This window comes from Dermacentor albipictus, chromosome 7, assembly GCF_038994185.2.
Source record: "Dermacentor albipictus isolate Rhodes 1998 colony chromosome 7, USDA_Dalb.pri_finalv2, whole genome shotgun sequence".
NCBI lineage: Eukaryota > Metazoa > Arthropoda > Arachnida > Ixodida > Ixodidae > Dermacentor > Dermacentor albipictus.
The window spans coordinates 57,397,342-57,421,447 of NC_091827.1; the positions used below are offsets into that span (position 1 = coordinate 57,397,342).

The window sequence follows — 24,106 nt, forward strand, 5'->3', positions numbered from 1 at the left end:
GAGCTATCTATTCAAAAGATCCTTCTTGTGCACAGTGCGGCTGGCCGAACCGCTGACCATTACACTTGCCGTTGCGTCCCACAGGGTGGGGTTCTTAGCCTCCCTTGGTTCAACCTTGCAATCCTTGGACTTGCCGGCGCTCTGCCACATAGTGAACCCTTCCATGTATGCTGACGGCGTATGCATATGGGCCTCGCCAGTTACACGTCTCCAGGTGCGTGCGCGGCTCCAAAAAGCATTTACCCTAAGAGCATCGTACCGGCGTGCAAGGCCTCAGCATTTCGACCGAGATGTGCGCCTTAGTCACTTTTACCCAAAAGCCCATGACCTGGTACCCCAATTCTATCGATCACCAAACAATTTCATATGCGAAGTCTCACCGATTCCTAGGCGTTATTATCGAAACCGACCTTTCATGAAGCTCCCACATCTCATACTTGAAGAAGAGGCTTACAGCTATTGCCCATATATTCAGGTTTCGTGCCGATAAAATATGGGGCACATCCGTGGCATCTATGCTTCAACTATAGAGGAAATTCTTCCTAGGATACTTGCGATATAGCACATAAGTGCTATCCAGTGCTAACAAAACTAATATTCGTGCCCTACAGAGCATTCAAGGCCAAGCCCTTCGAACATGTCGGGGACTACCCGAAATTTTTCAAACCGTAGCAACAATTGTCACCGCAAGAGACCGCCCAGTTATGACCTATATAGCTATCGATGTACTTCAGGCGCATGTTTGCCATATATTCAGAGTCCCTGACCACCATCTCGCTCACTTGCCTGAGAAAAAAATCCACGGCAGCGCTTTCCAGATTAGTTGCGGCTAACCCGCCCTCTCTTATTGAGGCACTCGTCCGCAACAAGAATGCCATCCCTTCTGTGGTGCTTGAAAAAGCTTCCTGTGTAATTTGCTGTTCCGGGAATAGTGAATAAAGCTAGCCTGACCACCACAGCTCTCAAGCAGATCACATCGGAACTTTTGAATTGTTCGTACGCTAACCGAATCTATGTTTACATGGATGGTTCGGTTTCGGAAAATTCGACGGCCGCAATTGCTATACCATCTCAATCGGTCGTCATCATGTTTAAGACTTCAACGTAACGACATCTACAGCTTCCGAACTCGTCGCTCTTCGCGCTGCTCTCGAATACATTGAAAAAGAACCGCCTAGCAAATGGGCATATTTTGTGATTCAAAAGCAGCCCTCCAAGTCTTGCGAGGCTTACGATGTGGCAATTATGAACAGCTGTTGTAAAAAAAAAACGACATTTCCCATTGCGCTTCTGAACGAGGACATGATGTAATCTTTCAGTGGCTACAGGGACATTGCGGCATCATTGGTAATCACTTCGCCGATGACGCTGCCTGACGTGCCCAGGCTGCAGCACCGACACTCCTTATTCATTTGTCGATAGTACACGGTGCCAAAGGGGTTCGCAGTCTTGCTCGTACCATCACGCTAAGTTACTGGCATACACCACAGAACTCTAACTGTCGTTTATGCAACCTAGACACATCACTGAAACTGGAATTACCGGCAAATCTTTCACGACGTGACGCAACACTGGTGTGTCGGCTGTGAGTAGGAGTAGCATTCACTAACTCCTAGAGCCATCGTATTGGAATGACGGACTCACCAATGTGCGCCAAGTGCATGTGTGAAGAAACCATCAGCCATCTTCTGTGCCACTGTTCTCGCTTTGATAACCAACGTCAGGCTCTCCAAGGTGCGCTGAATAGACTGGGCGATAGACCATTTACAGAAGCAAAGATCTTGGGAGCCTGACCTCAGAGATCATTAGCCCAGAAAGCAGTTCGAGCGTTTCTTCACTACCAGAAGGCAACAGACTTGAGCGCCCGATTTTAGACATCCTGCACCTAACTTAGTGCAGGTGAAAGTGCGATAGACTCATGTTTTTTCTTTCTCTCTTTCATTCCCTAGCCCCCTCCCCACGTGGTGCAGGGTAGCAAACTGGACTCAGTCTGGTTAACCTCCTTCCATTTCTTCCTCCTTTCTCTCTCTCTCTATTATACGTGGAAAAAACTGTGTGTGAACGTGCTTGCACGAGCAAAAATAGGCATTTAGTTCAAGGCGTGGGAACTATGGGTACAACTTGTGTTAGTTAATGTGGTAATTACTGTCAGAAAGACCAGTAGTGGAATTATCAATTACATTTAAAAGTTTTAAATCTTCACTGAGATAACGTGAAAGTAACGGCTAAATGTTCAGAGATTGTTCAGCGTGTGTTGGTCAGAAACTGCGACTGTACTTTTGGCACGTGAAATGAATAGATTGCTCGCACACTATCCCCGTCACGACGAAGCGCACAGTAGCAAGGTGCAACGAGAAAGCAGTGAAATCGGGTATTGCTTCATCAGAGGACGCACATGAGCCGACTTGGAGCTTTCGCTCACCGCGATCACGCTAACGAAAGGCGATGTGTAGATCATCGCCAGTGCTCCAGTTCCCGTTGCGGTTTTGTTGGAAAGCGTTGCGTCCGTGGCGAATAATAATGCATCCAAAAAGCAAGAACACGGCCTCTTCTTCATTTTGTGAGTGTGTCATTCGTTTTCGGAAAGGGAAGCCAGAAGGCGCTCAATGGCTGCGCGGTCGCGTGTCAAAAATAGGCGTGCCCATGAAGTGGCGTTGTGTGTGATGTATACCAGGGTGACAGAAGTTGGCGCCGCTGGAGCCAGTTCTGATGGCCTCTGTTCAGTGGTACAGGCAGGAAAAATTGTTGAGTATGATAACTATAACGGTGAACTGCCCTCATTCTTCTTTTTTTTACAGGCACGTGCCAGCTGCAGTTAAACGCAGGCTGTAAAATGTAAACCTTGCGAGCTTGTGGCGACGACTACATTCCATACACGAAAAGCCCGCGCCTACACGAGTCCGGGAATGAATTCGACGAAGGATGCAAGTGAGTGAAGCCTGTTCGTTCACTGGAAGGAACTCGGGCCGTATTGACAAACCATGTTGATCACAAAAGCTGTTGGTGATTGGCTGGCCAGCTTCTCTAACGCGACGCCTGTTATTATTGGCCGGCGCATCTATTCACGAGCTGTTCAGTGGGCGAATGGCTTTTTAATATTGTCGTACTCGACTGTGTACAAAAGTCCAGAGTGCTGACGCTAAATGTCATATAGCTTTTTCCTAAGAGTAGGAAATCATTGCCAAGGTTACGTGAAATGAGCGCAAAGAATGCTTTCTTTTGTAGAAATTCAGTGACGGCGGGTGGTTGATAACTAAGGGTCATTAATATTGTGAGTCTTGAGAGTACTAAGTCTGCATGTTACTGCCGTTCAGAACAGTTACGATGTATTTTAAAACGAAAGCTTCAAGTGGCTTGTTGCGAACATGCAATGGCTCATATCCCCCCCCCCCCCCAAAATAGAAAAGCGGCGCCTAGTCCAGTGATGCAAAAACTATCCTCTTCCTGAATGGCTCATACCCACGTAAGCAAGCAAAAATGAAATGATTGTACACTAATGAAGAAACGAAGGAAAGAACGAAGGAAAGAAAGAAAGAGCGAACGAAAGAACACATAAATAAAAACAAAGAAAGCAAGAACGGAAGGAAAAAGAAAGAAACATGAGATGAAAGAAAGAAGAAAGAGAGAAAGAAGCAAACATGGGAAGAAAACTTGGACGTAAAAAATTAATTTGAGAAATCATTATGCTTTCGCATTCAAACCGCGCAAGGTTACTTAAAGGGACACTAAAGCGAAACAATAAATCAGTTTAGACTAATGGAGCATTGTTTGAGAACCCTTCAGGCAGTCATTTCAAAAACTTAGTTTGATTATTCGATGAGAAAATGAAGGCCCAAGTATCAGTATTTGAATTTCGCGCCGAAACCCCAGCACCGGTACGTCAGCGTGATGTCAGGGATTCCAAAGTATGTTTTCGCATTTGGGCCACGTTGGCTGAATAAAGGTTCCCGAAACTTGCCATGTTTAATATTTGGTTCCTTTAGAACACAATGTAATCAATCTGTACCGCTATATATAATTAGTGGGCCCTAGAAGGTGCCATCAAAATGCAAGACGTCACAGCCCCCAGGTGGGGGAGCTTAAGTAGGCGTCGCCACCCGTATTTCGTTCTTGCGCTTTTTCTGGCTTACCAAAGAGTGGCAAAGAGTGGCAAAGTAAGAGTGGCATTTTTGGTGTTGTAGAACGGTAATTTACTGATGCAGAAGAAATCATTTTTCACTTTAGTGTCCCTTTAAGTCACTGTCAAATATTTGGTTGACCCCTGCTTATCATTTCATCTCGACCTTCCTCCGAAGCTTCCTTTCTTCGGGGCTCTTTGTGTTCATGTGACCTTTTCTCTCTGTCTAGGCACGTCCTTTTGTGGCATTCAGCATGGCTTACGCTCGCCAGTGAAAAGTGAACACGATACTTGAATGCATATTCCAGGGCGTATGGTCTCACAAGGCTTGCCCTTCACTGATGAAGGAAGAGGTGAACCGGAATCCTAAAGATAAGAATAGCATTGGAGAGATTTCGTGAGGTCGGCGAGCTGATACGTCAGAAGGCAGCCCTGTTATTTTCCTCCCTACCCCCTCGCATCCCGCTTCGTTGATAGTGAAACTGACATTGATAGCTGTGTGTGCTGTCCTTGTAGGAGGGACAAGGTGCAAATCCCGTGCACGCTGAAGTTTATCAATGACTGTACGGAGGGCCTCTCCCGTGCCGCTGCACTTGTAGCAGTGAAGGCGCTGGAGGAGAACGTCGAGGCTATCTGTAACGTGGGCTCGGATCCATACAAAGGTGTGTCTCTCGTTCCACACCCCTGGTTTCTCTCTCGCTCTTTTCTTTGGCATCTACAGTGCTCATAGATACAAACGCCATGAGGAACCCCCGCGACGACCGGCACTTTTCATGCTATCGGGGAGTGCTGGATGATCGGTTGGGGGTGCGGAGGGGGGGGGGGGGGTCACAATTTGGCACAATGACCCTCGATTTCAATGTATGCCACAACGCATCAGCACGGTGTCCTCAGTACCCACTGCTGGTTCGAGAACACCTGGCGCAATGTGTCCCGATTATAGTGCACGAATCACCTGAGTGTTGGGCAGTATACTGCATGCGCATCTCCAATAAATATCACTTTTGGGAACAAAGCAACGCATTATGTTCAAACGCAAATGGCGTTACCTTGTCGGTCATTAGCGGAAGTTACCCATATAACCGGAAAATCAGTTAGCAGATACGGCACACCGGGCAATGAATCAACGATTGCTTGAACATCAACGTTCGTTCACCGGTCCAACAGCGTCTAACTCGTCGTCGAACGGTCGTCATATTGAGTGCACTAAATTTGCACACATGATAGCTCATAGATAAAAGAGCGAAGTGCGCCTTATATTTGAATCACGGTTTGTCATTATTAGCGGTAACACGTGCGTGAGTTAGTGAGTGAATAAACTTTATTGTAGGTCCGGCGAGGACGCGAACTCGTCGTGCACCCGGCTAATCCCACGTCGGGACCGGCAGGTCTAGCCCACCAGCCCGGTCGTGGGCACGCCGGACGGCCAGGATTTGCTTTTCTAGAGCGGGGCTACGCAAAAGCGAGTCCCACTCCTCCTTGATGAACTTGGGGTATGTCGACCCGCACTCCCAGAGCATGTGAGGTAGAGTGGAGGTCTGGCCGCAGGACGGGCAGGCGTCGTCGCGATACACGTCGGGGTAAGCCTCGTGGAGAGCGAACAGACACGGATATGTGCTGGTCTGTAGGAGCCTAAGCGAAACGGCTTGCGCCCTGTTCAACCTGGGGTGAGGGGGTGGAAAGACCCTTCTGGACATGTAGAAATATTTAATAATCTCGTTGTGAGTAGCGGGAGCGTCCCTGTGACCGTAGAGAGAAGGGGAGTCAGTGCTCCTTTGATAGGAAGCGCGGTCGGTGAGGTCACACGCAGCCTCGTGGGCAGACTGCGCCAGACCACCAATATTACACAGTGCAAGGAGGAATTGTCGTGCCCAAACAGCTATCTTTTGCGAGTGCCTGCATGTGTCCGTGGTTGACTGTCTGGCGCTGCCTTTCCTTGAGCATGCGCAGATAAGTTTCTTGTTTTCTTTCTTATCCGACACTGCATGACCTTTCACATAAAAATTGGCGTTCGTTTTGTCCTGTTCATCCAATTGAACTTTTATCCACGTTAGCACGCCTTCTTTTCAGTAACGTGATTTCTTACCAGTTTTCTTAGCGTTAAGTCGTTCAAAAATAGCCGCCGTGGTGGCTTAGCGGCTGCGGTATTGAACGGCTGAGTACGAGGTCGCGGTATCAAATCTCAGCCTCGGCGGCCGTATTTCGATCGGGGCGAAATGCGACAACACCCGTGTATCATGCATTGGGCGCACAATAAAGAACTCCAGTTGGTGAACATTATTTCGGAACAAAGTTGGAGGCTTCGTACGTGCTGTTCTCGTCTCGGTGGTTGAAATTTTCTGCGCTGCCTTTTAAACGCAAGTAACACAATGAATGCCCGCCTGCATAATTTCCTGCAATATGAGCGGCAGCGAAGTTTCCTACGCTGCTAAGTGCACCGGCTGGACAAGGTCATTGGCCTCGAGCCATGCGAGGACGAAAAAAAATTCATAGCGTGACAGTTTTTTTTTTACTTTCTAATAGACTTCGACGTTATATAGTCTGCTTTCACGGCACTTGTTTACGAACGTTTGAATCTGACTCGATCAAGTGATAAAATTGAATGTGCACTAAAATTTCCTGTTTACTTTTGTGGAATGTAGTGTAATGTCTGACAAGTAGCATACATAATTCTATTTTAATCTTTGCTGTTGCAAGTTCTTTTTTGTCAAGTAGCTGCTGTAGAATTAGTGACTGCTCTGCTAGCGAGCGCTGTGACTGCAAGTTAACGTGTGGCCGATCCATCTCAACCCTCACTATACATACAATACTGCAGGCTATGGGCGAGTTATTTTACGGTCTTGTCTTTCACAGTATTTTTTCTATCTGGTTTTGTGACCTTTCCTTTTCTTCATTTTGATATTCCTTAGTCACTGAAGTTTATTTTTGATGACTGGTTAGCTGGCACTTTCGTGGGCTATGTGCCAAGGCTCACATTATCCAGTAAATAACAAGTCAGGCAAAACTACGCATTGCAAATTGGCTTTTTCATTCAGCTGCGCTGCTGTGTAAGGGCTAACATTATAGTTTTTCTGATTTCCCATTTTTTGCTCTTCAGTGATGTTTCTGTGGATTCTATGCATCTATTAGGTTAGATTTTCCTGGCCTCTGGCTGCCGAGTTGTTTTTCCATGTCTTTCTTTTTTTATCGCATACTCTTGAAAGCATGCAAGCAGCCTGCGTGTTTTTTTTTTCAGTGGTAGGTGTGAGCAGCACTAGTTAGTAGAACACTAATATATATTCTACAAGGTAACCATCTGATGAGAGCTCCCATTACTACAATTGTAGCTAACAAGTATGCTCCTCTGTTGAATAATTGTAAGATCAGCGCGGGCTTGGATATTCTGATTAAATTTAGTAGGTCAACAGATTGTGTTCATGTTATTAATACTTGCCCAGGTAATGCGCGCTTAAATACATTTACATGCGTCACATTTGACTCAAGATGACCGCAAGTTTAGGGCTTCACCAAATATATCAAAAACCTGAAACTCACACTGATAGTACAGACATATTAATGAGTGCTGTTTATCCATATAATGTTGACGCTGTAAAATTTACGTGTCCGGAGTGCACGTATATTTGTATTATTGCACAAATAATATTTGTACTAATATTTAAAACAAGTAAAATAGAGACGCTACATATATTTGTGTCTATAAATAAGCAAAGCACAAGTGCCTACGGAAGTGTATTGCTAATTTGATCTTCTTTGTTTCATTGAATTCTCACACCAGAGTACCAAAGAGGCATCAAATGCATGAACGCTAATGGCGACAAAATCCACAAGTGCTTCAAAGGCTTCCACAGTCGTCTGGAACGGGCCAGCCAATGAAGTTATTCATTACGCGTGCTGGTTAGTATTTTTTCAATCCACTCAATGCAATTGATTTGAATAACTAGGCGTGAGATTTCGCGTTGATACACCGACACAGTCTCTGTTGACGCTAAAATGCTTTGACTTGTTTATATTCAGCTTACGCGTAAAACGTGCTTGATTGTTTGTTCAATCTGCGACGAAATTACTCACTGTCATTTAGCTGTCGGAAAAACTTTACCACAGAAGACAGGCTAGGACGTTTCACGTACGTCATTTTCACCTTTCTAGATGAATGGCCGCAATCAAAAATTGAGCGCACAATAGTCTGAACCGGCGAAGAAACACCCAAAAGGAAAATTTGTTTTTCCCAACAATGTGTGAAATAGTTAATTCGAGAGCAAAAGCGACTAAGGCCATGCTGCGGCAGTACAAAATCCAATGTTAAGGCCGCAACAGCTGGGTTACTTTAAAGTGGATGTAAATAACCAGTTTTATCTAAAAACTCGAACAATCAGTGAATGGCACTAACGGCTCTTCCAATATAAAGGCAACGTGTAAAGATATATTGCCAAGTAAGTATATGTATAAGTGTATGTATAAGTAATACAAAGTGTTTAAATGTCTCCGCCTCTGTGTTACAGTATGTGGACATGACATAATGATGCGTTTACTGTAAGCAATTCATGGCATTTCTCGCAAGTTGGTGGGTTTTCTTTTCGCAGTATTAACTTGTGTGTTAGATGTGTGTGTCCAATTCGAAGTCAACATAAGATCACTTCATAGAACCGTTCCTGGTGACTGCACGATTTCCACTCGCCAAGCAAGGGTTTCGTCCCATGCAACTTATTATTTATGCACGAGTTCCATTCTTGTTGCCATTTTGATGCTAGGGCCTCACAAATCACTCAGATACTATCTTTGTATGGAAGTGTTATGTAAATTATGATTTAGTGCGCTGCCATGAACGCCCATCTATTGGTTTCTTCACTGGTATTCCAACATAGCTTGGGACCCAGCGGAATCGTATGGTTGATCTGTATTTGTTATTAAAGACCATCTTTAAGATATCGCCAAGCAGAGATTCACACGCGCAGTTTAAGTTTAGAGCTCTGAGTGCACTTAACGAGTCAGTATAAATGATAGCATTCTTCTGCTTGTCGGTGATGATTTTCTTTTCACTGTCGTCCATATCGTATAAATTTCGCAGGCAGACTGAAGCAAAATTATTTATCCGAATGCTATTTTCTCACTTTTTCATTATGACTCCAACACCCACGAATTCTTGTGCTTTACAGTCGTCAGTGTAAAATTCCGTGTAATTTTATATTTTGCCTGGGTAGCTTGGAACTCTTGTATTATGTGTTCTTGTGGAATATGTCTTTTTCCTTTAGATGTGTTAACGTTCAGTCACATAGATATGTAAAATGACACCATGGGGCAACCTTGGTGGCCTTTCAGCAACCTGCAGGACCTCATGAGGAATATCATGTCTCACAGTATTCCTCGTCTCGTTAGATTAGTGGCCGAATCACGTTAGGTTTATTTGTGTAGTGTACCCGTGATTTGCACTGTGTTGCGATGTTGTAGCATATATGTTGTGGTGATTACGCAATTCTCAGTGCATAGGAAAGAAAGTGTATGTAGTGCTCTGCGGTGTTGCAATGAAGGCTCATTGCAGTCCATGTGTAAACATTGAGCAGGCGATGTTCTGTGGTCACCACTCGGCCGCCGGAGGGTGAGATTATGAATCGGACCAAGTGTTGTAAATTTAAAATTGCCGAGCTGCACCATAAACTTCACTATCGCAGTCCAGAATGCTATGTACAATGGACCGATATATACGTAGAAGGCATGTTCGGGCAGATCCCCAGTGCTTGCGCGGTAGTACTTTGAGAATATTTGATGCTCTATTTGCCTTGATTTTTTTGTTTTATTAATGTGGGTCAGGAAGTTCAGTTCTTGTCAAAAGTTAGGCTTAAAAATTTATAGACTTCTTTGACGAGCAGGGTTGTACCATCCAACGTGAGAACTGGATCGCAGCGTAACCCTCGCTGCTGCGAGAACAGAACTGTAACAGCTTTGTATGTTGAAAAACGGAAACCACTTTTGTCAGCCCTTGTGCGAAGATTATTCATCGTTATGTGTAGCTATCTTTCGCAGGTGGGTAAGTTTGAGGCGCGGCAAGCCACTTGCTAATCACCGACATATATCGAGTGCATAACAAAGGATGGTATTATTTTGCTAATAGAGTTCGGTATGACTATAAAGAGTGACGTGCTCAGAATGCAACCTTGTGAAACGCCATTTTCTTGTGTAAACGTGCATGAAAATATTGTGCCGAGACGTATTTGAAATATACTATTTGACATGAAATCAGATAGACAACTTCGCATAGTGCCACGAATTCCCTGGTCAGCCAGGTCTCTCAAAATTCCATATCGCCACGTGGTGTCATACGCCTTTTCTAAATCGAAGAAAGCCGCGAGACAGTGTTGTTTGTGTGGAAAGGTGGCAAGTGTTTCATGTTCTAGTCGCACGAGATGGTCAGTGGTGGAGCAGCCCATTTTGTATCCGCACGGGTGCATGTTTATTAAGCTTCTGTATTGAAGGATGAATGTGAGTCTTATGTTTATGATGCTCTCATAGTATTCTGCTAGGCAACTAGTCAGTGCAATGGGTATGTAGCTGCTTCGGGATGTTGCGCGCTTGCCATATTTTAGAAAAGACACTACTACCGCATTTTCCTATCTTTAAGCAGTACCCCAGGCTCCCATATATTGTTGAAAAAGTTAGTAAGTGCCTCTACCGATGCTTGAGATAGGTGTGCCAGCATTGTGCAGTGGACGCGGTCAAAACCTGTTGTTTTTTTACCGGCAGAAAGGAATCTGTTCAATTCCTGTATTGTGAGGAGGTTGTTATACAGTTTATATCTCCGCCGGCCCTTTATATTTTAAGATTGTTGAGTAGTTTGCTCAGCAGGAGACGTTGTAAATTTCCTCCCCTAATAAGTTGGCCTGGTCATGTAGTGTTGTTCGTGTGCCTGGATATGTAAGTAGTGGTGTTGTGTATGATGAGTACACTCCTTTAAATTTCCTCATCTGATCCAACATTCCTTTTGATATGACTGTACTTTTGATTGAATGTATGTATTTTTGCCATGATCACTTCTCCGTACTTCTTCTAATAAATCGCGCTTTGGCTTTGGCCTGTTTCAAATTTAAAAGGTTGTCATAGCTGGGGTGCTTCCGTAGGATTCCCCAGGCCTTAATTAATTTTTTTTTTAGTTTCAGCGCACGCGTTTGTTCACCAGGGATTTAGCGTTTTGCGCACAATACAGGATGACTGTGGTATTGCCTTTCCTGCCGCTGCGATTATGACTTTAGTTTTTTTTTTCATTTCGCCAACGCTTATCTCTTGTGAAAAGGCAACTTAATTCAGTTTAACATTCTCCATAAAAAGCGGCCAGTCAGCGAGCTGCAATTTCCACCGGCGTGGCGTAGTTACTAATGTTGGTGGTGATATTAGGAGTTTGATGACTGCCGGTAAGTGATCCCTACCATATGACGTGTCGAGGGCTTCCCATTTAAGATTATTAACAAGAGATAATGAGAAAAAAGCTAAACCTAAGGAACTAAAAGAACGGGAAGTCGGTGAAAAGTAGGTCGGTGTACCCGAGTTTAAAAGGCAGCTGTCGTTGGACAGAATAAAATCTTCAACTAGTTGCCCTCCATGGTCAGTTTTGGAACTGCCTGAAAGAGTAGAATGAGTATTAAAATCTCCTACTAAAACAAATGGATCCGGTAACTGATCTGTTAAATTTTCTAATAGTAAAATGGGTGGGGGGTGGAATATACAGTGAAGAAATGGGGACGGTGTTGTGAGAGAGAGAGAGAGCGAAAGGCAAAGAAAAGGCAAGGAGGTTAATCAGAGATTATCGCCAGTTGGCTACCCTGTACTAGGGGAGGTGCAAAGGGATGCGATAGATGAGAGAGAAAAGGATAAAAAATGAAAAAAGAACAACATACACAAACACACGTACCCACGATACATACGAACTGTTTCTGTGGGCACTGTCACGCAGTCTGCGAAGGCGTTCCTAGTGTTACGCAGTCTCGCCGTTGAATCCTACGTCTTACAGTGTACATTCACAATATGGTTTTGTGAGACAGAATAGTGACGGCTACAACCTCGAAAGATGTATTCAATTCAACATTTCTGGTAGGAGTGTTGCCCTGCACGAGTATAGCGACTCCTCCTAACAAACATCTGGAGTATTCGCGATCCCTTCGGGCAACGGTGAAACCTATCAGAAACTGACTACGTACATTTTGGACTAAAATTCGTTTCTTGAAGACACTACAACTGGCTAAAAAATTTTAAGATGGCTTTGATGTCACCAATACCGTGTATGAGACGTCTGCAATTCCAGTTGTAGAATGAAAGTCATTATTGTAAAATGAAAAATGTACTGATTTGAGTGAACTTAAAGATTAAAGGTGACATGCGATAGGGATCAATACGCGTTTCACGGATGGTAACCGTTCAGGTTACCTGCCCCTCTTTCGGCGCAGTTACAAGGAGCTTGTGCTTCTTAGAGTGCTCAAAAGAACGCTGTTCCTTTGGCGTCATTGACTCCGGGGTTTTGGTATCGACAATCATCGCCTTCTCTGAGGCGCTGGGTGATCGAGAGTCAGGCGCCGAGAAACGCGTTTCGGGCCTTGGCGTTCGGCTTATTCTTAGGACCTGCGGAACAGCTGTCTGCACGGCCGTTTCGGATGATGGTGAAGCAGCACCAGCTGCTGCCACCAAGGGGGCGGACGGAGTTGCTACGGGACCACTGACTGTGACCCCTGCAGACTCCTGGGACAAATGTAGTGCTGCCCCTGCCGCGCCACTTTGGCATAGTTTATATCAACTGCGAGAGAAAGCGTCTTCCTCGTTTCGAAAAAGGAATTCTCCTTTACTGTGAGAGAAATCAACTTCTCCTTCTTCCAACAGGGACACCATCGTGAATGTGCTCAATGATCCGCTTTGCAGTTTCCACAGCGCGGGGAAGCGTTAGAGTTTTCAGATGGATGGACGTTGGTACTGCATTTAGTGCATGTTTCTTTGCCTCTACGATTGTGATGCATGACCGAACCTCTGGCGCTTGAAACACCGCCTTAGGTTTGGTGTGAGTGGTATGACATTGGTCTTAAGACATCCCTCGTCGAGAGAGGTGGGAAGAATGCTATTACCAAATGTAAGGATCACATGTTTGGTGGGGAGTGCTTCATCGTTTCTTCGGATTGTAATTCTCTGAAGTTTAATCACACTTTGTTCTTCGAACCCCTCGATGAGTTGCTCGTCACTCAAGCTGAGAAAATATTCCTTTGAGATAATGCCCCAGCACGTGCTTAACGAGCGATGGGGAGAAATCGTGACTTTGATTTCACCAATACTAGCGAGTCGGACAGCTTTCGCACTTGTTCCTTGTTCCTCAATTCTAGTAACAGGTCTCCGGTGGTCATTTTCGAGGCTTTGTATTTCTAGGCATTTCAAGGCATTTCGCCACCAAGAAAAGGGATAGCTTACGCATACTTATTCCTTCATTAGGCAGGACGTGGTAACGTGGGAAGTTGTCTAGGTCGGTTCGGAGGGTAAATTGAAAAGGTGCATCAGTGCGATCTCTTTTCACAGACAGATATGGTAGTCGGGGGAACGCTTCTGCCATAACATGGTTTCAAAATTCAGCAGCGGTTGTAGCCACTCACCACCGAGCCGTACAAGGGGACGCTACAGGTTCCGACAAACCTGCACACGCCAGCTATGCACCGACCACTATAACCTAATGTGTTGCCGCTATGAAATTAAGGAGTAAGAAGTGAAAAGAAGACAGCAAAGATGAACAGGCTAGAGAGAAAGGCGAAGATTGAAGTGGAGAACAGGAAAAGGTCACTGCCGGTTTCCTCCAGATGGTGAGTTTCGAGCTGCCGTATATTTGACGTGGAGGCCGAAGAGGTGTGTTGCCTCCGCCGGAAGGCCTTATAGGTGCAAATAACCAGCATTGGCTCAAACGCCCAGATCCTCCTTTCCTCGGGCACGGCTAAGCTGCGCACGGCTACACAAGGGAGGGTCCCACCCTCGTGTGCTCGGGTACGTGGTGTCGCAACACACCGAACGCCTGCTAACGCAGACGCCACTGCGGAGACAATGTGCGAAAGGTATCTGTAAATATTAAGTATTACACAGGTGAGTGTTCCATCGGCTAACTGAATTGGTACATAAACTGTTTTAATTAATGGTTTTCAAGATGTTACTGTACCGCTTAAGCGGCAAATGCACCTGAATAGCTCACGGGGCAAACGAAATATCCGTCTAGAACGACACCAAAGATTGGTTTAGAACTGCAACAACTCACCATCCAAGAAAATTCGGCAGTGGCGAAACTGATGATACATTGAAATTTGACGAAATAGAACGAAATAGAGATCCAGAAGGCTCCCTTCTTTTGAGCCCTACAAAGGTTTTGTACGCGTCTTAGAGATATTCCCATGACGGACATTAAGATAAGTTCTTTGGTATGGTATAGGTGCAGTTTAATATCGTGGATACCTCGTTATCAAATGAGCCATGCATAACGTTATTTTTTACCTCTAAGCCACGCAACGTGCCGTGCGCTCAACTCCTCTCTTGATTCTTCGTCGAGTCAGCAGAAGGCAATATTTTAGTTCCACATTTACTGATGCAGCGAAACGTCATTACTGAGTCATCATTCGCTCCAAAGTTTTTGGCTGTTGTATATATTTAAGAAAAGGCATACGCACCGAAGTTTATCCTTGTTGTGTTTTAAAAGGAGATTCAAAGCAATACAGGTCCTTCAACATGGGTTTCCGTTTACATGACGACTTTGGGTCAACGGTTGCTCGTTCACCTTCTAAAATTTCTTTGCGTATTCTCGCAGTCATTTCACGCAGAATCTCAGAATATGTTTAATTCCGCCTCTCTTTTTGTTTATTTTCAGTGCGCTTACTTTAAAATGACGTTATAATAGCTAATGTTCTGCCCATATCTTTGTACACGACTCTGCCATTTCCTTTCTAATATTTTTTTTCATGAGTGATTTATCGGTCAATGTTTTGGTCTTGCTCTGTTAGCTTCTCTGATGTTATCAGTCAGGATGGTGCACTGATGAACAGCAAATGATGAACCACTACTTTGTTTAGTCTATGTAAGTGCTCATAGACCAACGCGACTCGCAGAGGTCGCGTGACAAAGCGGTGGTCGCACATACAGGCAAACGATCGCTTTAGTCAAAAGGCAGCTGTTTGATGTGAGTCGCTTTGGGGGGGGGGGGGGGGGTATCGCAAAACTACCAAGCCATACAGCGGCACAGGAAAAGGCCATTTTTATAAGCTGGAGCTGAACTTATCTGGCGACGACGGTACGCGCAGATTTGAACGGTATGAATCGTAAGCATTCTGGTATGGCGACGAGCAGGTAATGCTTGTCGGCGTGAACGTCGGTCGCCATGTGTGGCTTCTTGGTCGCGAGTCACGATCGGTCGACCCAGCTGTCTGTCGCCAATGTGGATGTACCCTAAAATGCTGTAAAAGTGATTGACGCAAGTTAAAACTGATTGACAGTCAGCAGACTTCAGCAATTCATGCGGCCCTCAACTCATTTAGTGCGCCGTGCAGCAGGCTGTCGCAGCGGACATGGTGTTCTTGCTTGCTTGACTGCCTGTTTGCTTCATCGAAGTATCGACGCTTCCTTCTCGAAACCACCTCTTTGAGAGTGATCTTATGGGCTGCCTTGAGTGTCAGCGCCTTGTGGGGCATTCCGCTTATTAGGTTTATGTGTTCGTTTGGAAGTTCGAATGCAAGTTATTTGTTGTACTTTCCATTCATTGATTTTATGAAGAAGTTTGACTATCACTCACAATAGCTTAGAGCTGTGTTGAGCTCTTCCAATATGCTGTAACCATCGTGCCAAATAAATATACAGCGCCACCGGTGCTGACGCTCGTGGTGACAGCAGTAGCGTGATTATTAATTGGCCAGAAATAGTTATGGATAGTTATGTGTTATAACTCCTGCAGTGCTGCTTCTTACTCTCGTCCTGTTTTCATCTTTCTTTTTCTATCTTTCCTGAGTAGCGTTTCATACATTGGGATAGCCAGCCCTTCCCATTTTTCATAACTCATTACAAGAAAATTTGGAATATTACTTGCCTCTAGTTGAAGTCGATGAAACACGATGTCTTCCTGAGACCCGCCTCGGTGGCTTAGCGGCTATGATGCTGCGCTGCAAAGCACGAAGTCGTGGGGCCATATCGCGGCCGCGGCGGCCGTATTTCTATGGGGGTGAAATGCAAGAAACGCCCATGATGGCCCGTGAATTGTGGGCAAGTTAAAGCACCCCAGGTGCTCAAAATTATTCTGCAGCCCCCCGCTACATCGCACCTCATAATCAGATCATGGATTTAGCACGCGAAACCCTGGAAGAAAAATAAAAGGAAATGTCTTCCTGAGCGAGTCGGAGGTGAAAACGGGCCACTGTTACTGTGCACCGCACTCTATCGCCTCTCCCCCCACGGGAGGAGAGAAGAAGCGTTGGACTGCAAAAACTTCTTGGCTGTACCATCTTCGTGACTGACCGACACATTCGTACTGCATGTAGCTACGAGTACGGCTCACATTTTAGACAGTACTGCATCACGGTTGTCCCAGATTTTTAAAGTGCACATAGCAACTGGAACGGCCCACTCCTTTAGACATCATTATCGGCCACGAAAGGGGCAAGAAACTCACGTACGCGATGCGGAACAGGAGGGATTTCTCACTAAAGGGGCATTCTATCGAGAAAATAATAGTTCACACATTCAATATTGTTTTCGTCGCTGGAGTAGTGCATGTTGTGTCCTCTAACACAGACGAACACACGAAGCCGCTACTAATGTCAGCATGGCCTACGGAAACTCTACATAAAATCTCGCAGCACGGATTTCATGCCATAGCCTGATGTTTAGCACGTCTGGCATGTGTTGAATTACGCAGTGGTTGATATGGGTGAAGCTTCATTTTATTGGTTATACGGCGAGGATTGAGCGGAGGATGAAAAGACAACCGGGTGACAATGGTAAAACGGAAAGCAGAGCAGATCTACTTTTGAGTGGATCTGCTGTAATCCTTCCCAGCGTGGCCATATTATTTGGTACCACATAATATATCTTTCTTCTAAAATTCAGCGAATAAATTTCCTCAAGTGGAAAATCCTATGTTTAGAAAGCTCAGAGCCCCAATTCACAAAGCATTCTGTTCGTAAGTGCATTTTGCCATTTGCTAACGGCCTTTTCTAATGATATACAGATAAAGATTGGTTCGGAGTTTCTCTTAAAAACAGTTCTTACGTAATAACTTTCTGTGAATACACGCTCAGACTTTTATGAGCAGATCTTGTGAACATTGCGCGCTTCAGTCAGGTTATGTCATGTGTCTAACATCGCAGAGCTTTTCCTGACGAGCTTCCACACCTGCTCGCATCGCTTCATGCTCTGCACGAGTTCTAGCTATAAAAACCTTGGTTAAATTCTTCTTTCTGCTAATATTTTTTTGAATCTGAAGAAAAGCCGATATGAAGTAGGGTAGACAGAAACCCTTATGTGAAAACGTCTGTAGTCAAAACATTTTAAATTTAATCGGGCAAAAATATTCTCATTAATAAGTGTCCAATATCTTGCTAGCCTTATTTGAATATATCTGACCGAGAATGACTACATGCAAAAACAGAAATAAGTCTTTCTTCCAGCCGTATAATGGCAATTCAGGATGGAAACAAATATTTGCTGTCGTAGTAACACTGACATTGCTTTGGTACCGCCATTGCTTTTGTGCCATCATGAGCCATTGCAGTGGTCCTAAATGATCTCTAAATGCGGCGAAAATGCATTTCTAGACATTCCTTGTCAGGTAAACACCCTGAAGAACGCTGAGATACTGCATTATGCGTTTGCTACAGGCGGTGAGAAGTTTGGGGTATGGATGGTGCTATCACGCCTCGACTCAACATGTTCTTGTTGCGCACAACTAGAAGAAAGCGATAATTTCTCATGTATATCTGAAGCAGCAGGAGTTTGAAGTGATAAATTTTCACCATGATAAGCAGAAGCTTATCTTGGTGAAAACGGATGTCTAATTTCATCAGCTGATATACACTTTTAACGGTTCAATTGTAACTAGCAATTCTACAGCATATTATGTAGAACAGACGGGAAGCGCCATTTTGTGCCTATTTTTTCTCTACTGTCCCATTTCTCGACATGGTGATTCGGTAGTTTTTCTTGTTCGTAAAACCGAAGTTTAAAGTTTGTCAATTTACTTTCGGTTGCGTTACTTTCTACAGAGCTTACTCTACCTTAGGGTATCTTCTGAAAAAGAAGTTCATTTCTGTTCGTCTAAAACGTTGTGTCTTGTGTCATTATATTTTTTATCTATTATTGCTTACAGCCATTACGAAGGGCAAGCCGCACTCTGCAAGTAGATAAATCGCAGTCAAATAAAGCCCCACCAATATAATTAACGAAGGGAGAAATTGAAGAAGTTCGTCAATCTACTACGTAGAGAGTGCAGTTAATGTGCTCACACAAGGAACACCTAATACATCTGAAATGATAATCACCACACTAAGGTACCTCGCTTCAAATTACTAACATCCGCGACTGTTTTTCTTTCTCGCTTCAGTGTTCCCATTAGGTGCTAATTTATTTATGCTAGTTCTTGTCAGACGCTGAAAAACCAAAATTACTATCCCTGCGTCATATACCTCATGTCTAGGCTCTGGAATAGTGACCTCGCTAATTTTCCAAAATGAGGGAGGCATGTCTTCTGTGTGTTTGGTTTCAATTGTGGGGATCAGGAGCAGAGGCTAGCCGAGTCCACCGAACCACATTTGCACCGATTACATGAAACGCTTGTGAGCGCACCTCAATTTCCATTCGTACCGTAAGGAAAAGCTGATCACGAGCTCGAACGTATATCGCTTGCTATTTTGATCGGGCATTCATTGGTACGTTGTGTCACAAGCCTCTCTTGCATCGCAGCTCGCATCATGACACGGTCGACTGCGTATCCAACGCCCTGGCGTCATGCGAGAGCGTCGGCTCCAAGGATTTCATGATCGGAGTCATCGAGCAGATGTTCGGTGAAACCCTCGAGCTGGTCTGCGGTAGCTACACGAAGGGTTCGGAAGGCTGCAGGTCCTTGCCGAAGTTGCCGGAGCTTGGCACCAAAGATCGGCGGATCGGCAACCTGGTTGAGCTCCTCTTGGAAGCAGCTGGCAGGCTTGGACGTAAAAGCTAGCCCTCTTACACAACATGCTTTATCCCCGCCTGATGGTTGGTGGGCGGCGAGAACGAGGCAAGATGACCAGTTAGGCGACAACTTGTGCCCGCTTTTCCTCCGAATGACGGGAAATCGCAACGCGAGGGCCTGCGGCGGTGTTTAAACGCTGCAACACACCCTTTAAACCAAACGCTCATACACGTCGATTTCGCACCTCAGAGTTACGCCAGAGATCCAGCCTTCTTTAGGAAAGGTGGTCTCACTCATTCATTAAAGGAAACATTGTTATTCTGAATGTGTCTTGCATGTGAAAGCATCCCACATGCTGCAAGAGTAGTACACTTTGATCTTAGCGAAAATGACATCAAGGACGTCTGCTTTGAACGTTCCGCAGGTGTTAGGGGGAGAAGATTCTCGGAACGTTTGCCAGACTGACCGCTAATCTAAAAAAAGTAGTCCTAGTCCGCAGGAATGAGAAAGACGTGCCACGTTCTTGTTTCAGTCTGCGAACGGCCATACAACACTAGAAATTAGCGCTAGTGAAGGTTCAAGATGACGTAGGAATCTAGTCACCTCAGAGCTGTGGAAACAAAAGCGAATAAGGTCTACTTACTGTATAAACAATGAAAGTATGTTGAAAGAAAACCAATCGAAATACTTAGGTGTAACAATTTCTTCTGACTTAACAACGAATGCTCGCAAAGACGCCATAACAATTCAAAACTGCCATACCTTGAATTTCACGAAAAGAAATTTGAAACATTCCGCTCAAGCAGTAAATTATATTAATAAAAGGAAAATCCACCCGCACGCTCTTCCTTGGTGGTAATGATAATGCAATGATAAGGCAATGATGATGTTCAACCCTTTCAGAGATTATGAAGAATGGCTCACAACAATTCCTCAAGCACACATCTCTAGTTCTGTGGACTATGCAGACAAACAGCAGTGGTTCACGCAATGTAGCACTTAAGATTAACTTACATCTCTTGTATTAGACTACACGCTGAAGGAATTACAAATCCGGTGCCAATATGACCTCTAATTATCGTCAATCAAAGTGAACAGCATACAAGGCTTCGCTTAGATCGATTCCCTCAGTGCATGGGATACGCATCTTTTACAGCGAAGCTGTATACCTCTACCGTCTAAGCAAATTTTCGTGTCGTAATTAAAATACGTGGGCCGATTCCACAGATAGTGCAACATCGGGCCGACCCGCAGCGGAGGTGAAGCAGGCGTTACGGACTCCCCATACCTGAGCCAACTCCGAGGATAGCGCAATGCCGGGCCGACCCACGGTGGAGGTGAAGCAGGCGTTAAGCAATCCTCATACCTGGGCCGATACCGAAGATAGTGCGATGCCGGGCCGACCCGCGGCGGAGGTGCAGTTCGTCATTAAAAGGGGCCCACATACAAAGCTTCGCTGCTCATCCTTCTTTACAGAGTGGAAGGGCACTGAGATTTCTTTTCTTCCTCAAGACAATCCATCCATTTCTTGGCCAACCCCATATAGTGGGCAGGAGCCACATACTTGATAGGATACAAGCTACGTTGCACCCCTACCTATGCAATTGCTACATGGTGCGCCACCTGGTGTAATAATATGCGACTGCAATGAAGTGCTCACGCGTGGACGCTACGCACGCGCATCTCACATCGTGTGGCAAGTGGCAGAGAGAAAAGACGTCAGTACCCACACGCTACGATGCGCTGATAACAAAGTCAGTCGCCATAAGCAAGGCGCAAACTAGATACATCTTGAGCCTTAGACAACTTGCTGCCATTCTAAAGGACAATATCGACTCGAGTAGCAGGCACTGTGGCCTAGAACAGGTCGGCCAGGAACACATTACGAGGGGGTTTGACAGCAACCCACCAAAAACCTCATGCGACGAGCCCCCTCGGCCGAAGAGTGGGAGAAGACGTTAAGGAGGCTAGTATGTGAAGAAGTGAGGCTGGAGAAGTGGGTGGCCAAAGCAGCGGCCCCATCGGTCCCAACCTAGCTCCCTGCCTGGCCTGGCATCCCCCTTCCCCTTCTCCAATCTATAATAGTTTTCTCCTCCTGGAAGCATACAACGCTAATGATGATAATGAGTTATTGGCATCTCCTTTGAAACGAGGTGTTGGCAAACGGTCACTTAGCCTGATTCATTTAAATAGGTATGCCATAGAAGTTGTTCATTTTTGCGTCTTTATACATGTTTTCGATCTTCTTTTCCTTCCCCAAAACAATCCAACTATTTCTTAGCCAATCCTACCCGTAGTGGCCAGGAGCCTGGCGACAGCTGCGACGGAGGCCGGCGGCGGACGACATCGCCAACCGAAACGGCTATTGGCATGAGCCTATAACAGCTTTTGCTGTAATATTATCAGTTCAGGCGTCACAAAAATGCGCTGCAAAGGGTGAAATCGGTGACCCGTGGCACTCCACAACAGCCCTGACGTAAAATGCCGGCGAACTTCACCTATCTACACTCTAAAAAAAGCCTCACTGAAGCAGAAATCGATGGTACCAAGTTTCCTGCCCGACAAAAACGCCATTAGCTTCTCATGCGCTTGACATGGGTAAGAATACAAAAGGTATGGAAGAAACATGGCAGGTACCAAGGAAAAAAATTGGCTGCGGCTTAGCTCAGCTAACCCTGGATATACAAAGCGAAATCTTGGCTTAGCCTTGTTAAGTCTCGGTTTCGCTTGGTGAACGTTTGATTTAGCTGTAATTATTATGCCTACGTATACAATCGTCGTTAAGCCAGGTACGATGGCTGTGCCTAGGTCGGTGGCTAGACGTAGTTAGGATTAGGCTTGGGTAGACACGCATTGTTCGACGGTGCGACGCCTTTTGTGCCAGGTTTCCGAAAGTGCAAATGCTAGACATACAAAGAGACGCCGCGAACATGGGCAGCGTCGAAGCACAGATGGACAGAGCGCGAACGCGGTCTCTACAATCTCGACGGCGCGACGCCTGCTGCATTCCGGACCCTCCCCGGTGAAGCAGCTCGCCGGGTGATATGCGCGGGGTGGTCATACGCCGCTTGGCGACGACGGCTCAAAGCCTACCTCTCCCGTGCAACGCTCAGTGAAGACGGCTCGGCCATGCTCAAGACGGCCCGGCCAGGCTCTCTCATCCATGGCCAAGCTCGTACTGACTAGGCCACTAGGCGAGCACGGTGCTCCTCTTAGCCAGGCGGACGGCGAGTCACGGGGTCAGGCGGAGACCCAGCTGCGGAGAGCGCATGCGCCAAGCCGGTGGCGGTGGTGGCGGCGGAGATTGGCGCGGCGAGTCACATGGTGCGTTGCCAAAGCTATGCCGCAGCTGCGGTTATATGAAGGTCAAATTGTTGGTGACGGCAAAACTCAGCTCGACGCGGTTAGTAAAGGTTTCGCTTTAAGCAATCTGCACTCGTCTTCAACATTCCTCAAGAGCCAGCCCTTAACGGAATTATTGTGGAAATACGCCGTGTACCAGCAAACATTTGGAGGGCGCTTCACCTTCGCCGTTAAGAGTAAGAGAATTTTAAGAGCTTGTCTTTTTTTCGCGTACCAGAATTATGTTTTCTCGCATATACAAATTACAATCCGACGCTATCATGTCTGTAGGTTTTGTGTAAGTCGTACTTTCCGATTTTTCTACGTATTTTTGCTTGCGAAATTTAGTTAGTTCAGGAACTTCCTTGCGCCACATGACGGAATTTGGTATGCATGGTTCAATATTCTTTTTGCCGAATACGACGTCTGACGCTGGACGCCGGGCGCTTCCGCGGGACGCCAACGCCGGCTTTTCTGCAGCGCGGTGCCCTTACGCTATCGTGTTAAAATTCGCTCGCAAGTACGGATTCCCTTAGGTTTGTTCCCTAAGTTACAAATGCTGGACACATCGTTCGTTCGAGGCACGGTGTAGTTGGAGGTATTCGCGCGATTGGTGCTCCGTGCTCTTTTATCTACCCTGTGCCCCAGCGAAGCGCGTCCCATGTTACAGGAAAAACGCAGCGCGCGCACGTGTGTGGACTGAACGCGTTGTGCATTGAAGCCTGGCGATGTGCCAGGGTCAGCGTCTCATGCGAGGACTCCCTTGTTTCAATGTGTTATCTCGCCAGTCTCTTTGTTGCCGCAATGCATACATTGAGAGTGGGTGCATTCAGTTGCGTTAGCCTCGTGGCGTTAGCCTCATTGTGAGGCAGCGCAAACAATGGCTACTTCATCCTTTGCATAGAGTTTCTAAAAATACCCTAGAGGGAAATGTGGCGCTAGTGTCTACGGGGGTTCTCATGAGCGTCGCCTCAACCTACATGGGAATGATGGGAAGTACAGGCTTCGGATTGACTTCGGTCTTTAGACTAGTGGCGTTTGCTTCTGGCGCAGTAAACAGCGCTATACTCAAATATTATCGCGTAAAATCTAATTCTATTTCCGCAGTATGCTATATAATGCACAACACGCTACATAAACTTTGCATGACGTTGAGATGGAAGCATGGTTTACTATGGTTTGTCAGCAGGACACACCAGGGTGTGCATACTCGTGCGATTCTGTTCCCAATTTAACGCCAAAGAATAATTATTTATTCATTTTTGCAACAGCAAAACAACCGTGCATGTACTTATATAAAAATACTCATCAAGTATTTCTGGAAATAAAAATGTTGCATTGTGACAAAGCGTTGCGCCCTTGAGAGGAATTCTACAAGTGTCGTCTGCTACGAAGCCTGCTCGCTGCAAACGCGAGACTTTTCTCGCAGACGACAGGCACTTGCGAACTCTCTCGCTCTTTCGAAAGGTTGCGTCGGCTGTCACAATTGCTGAACGCCT

The 24,106-nt window shown here is 45.7% G+C and overlaps 2 long non-coding RNA genes across 2 annotated transcripts; both read left to right on the forward strand.

Moving 5' to 3' along the window:
• The first annotated feature begins 2,803 nt into the window (after window positions 1-2,803).
• On the forward strand, window positions 2,804-7,982 carry LOC135912606 (uncharacterized). Its single transcript, XR_011507416.1, has 3 exons — window positions 2,804-2,928; window positions 4,634-4,779; window positions 7,893-7,982. It is a non-coding gene; the product is annotated as an uncharacterized lncRNA (long non-coding RNA).
• On the forward strand, window positions 7,974-19,590 carry LOC139047994 (uncharacterized). The gene is made up of 2 exons (XR_011507419.1): window positions 7,974-8,011; window positions 19,055-19,590. It is a non-coding gene; the product is annotated as an uncharacterized lncRNA (long non-coding RNA).
• Window positions 19,591-24,106: the final 4,516 nt, after the last annotated feature.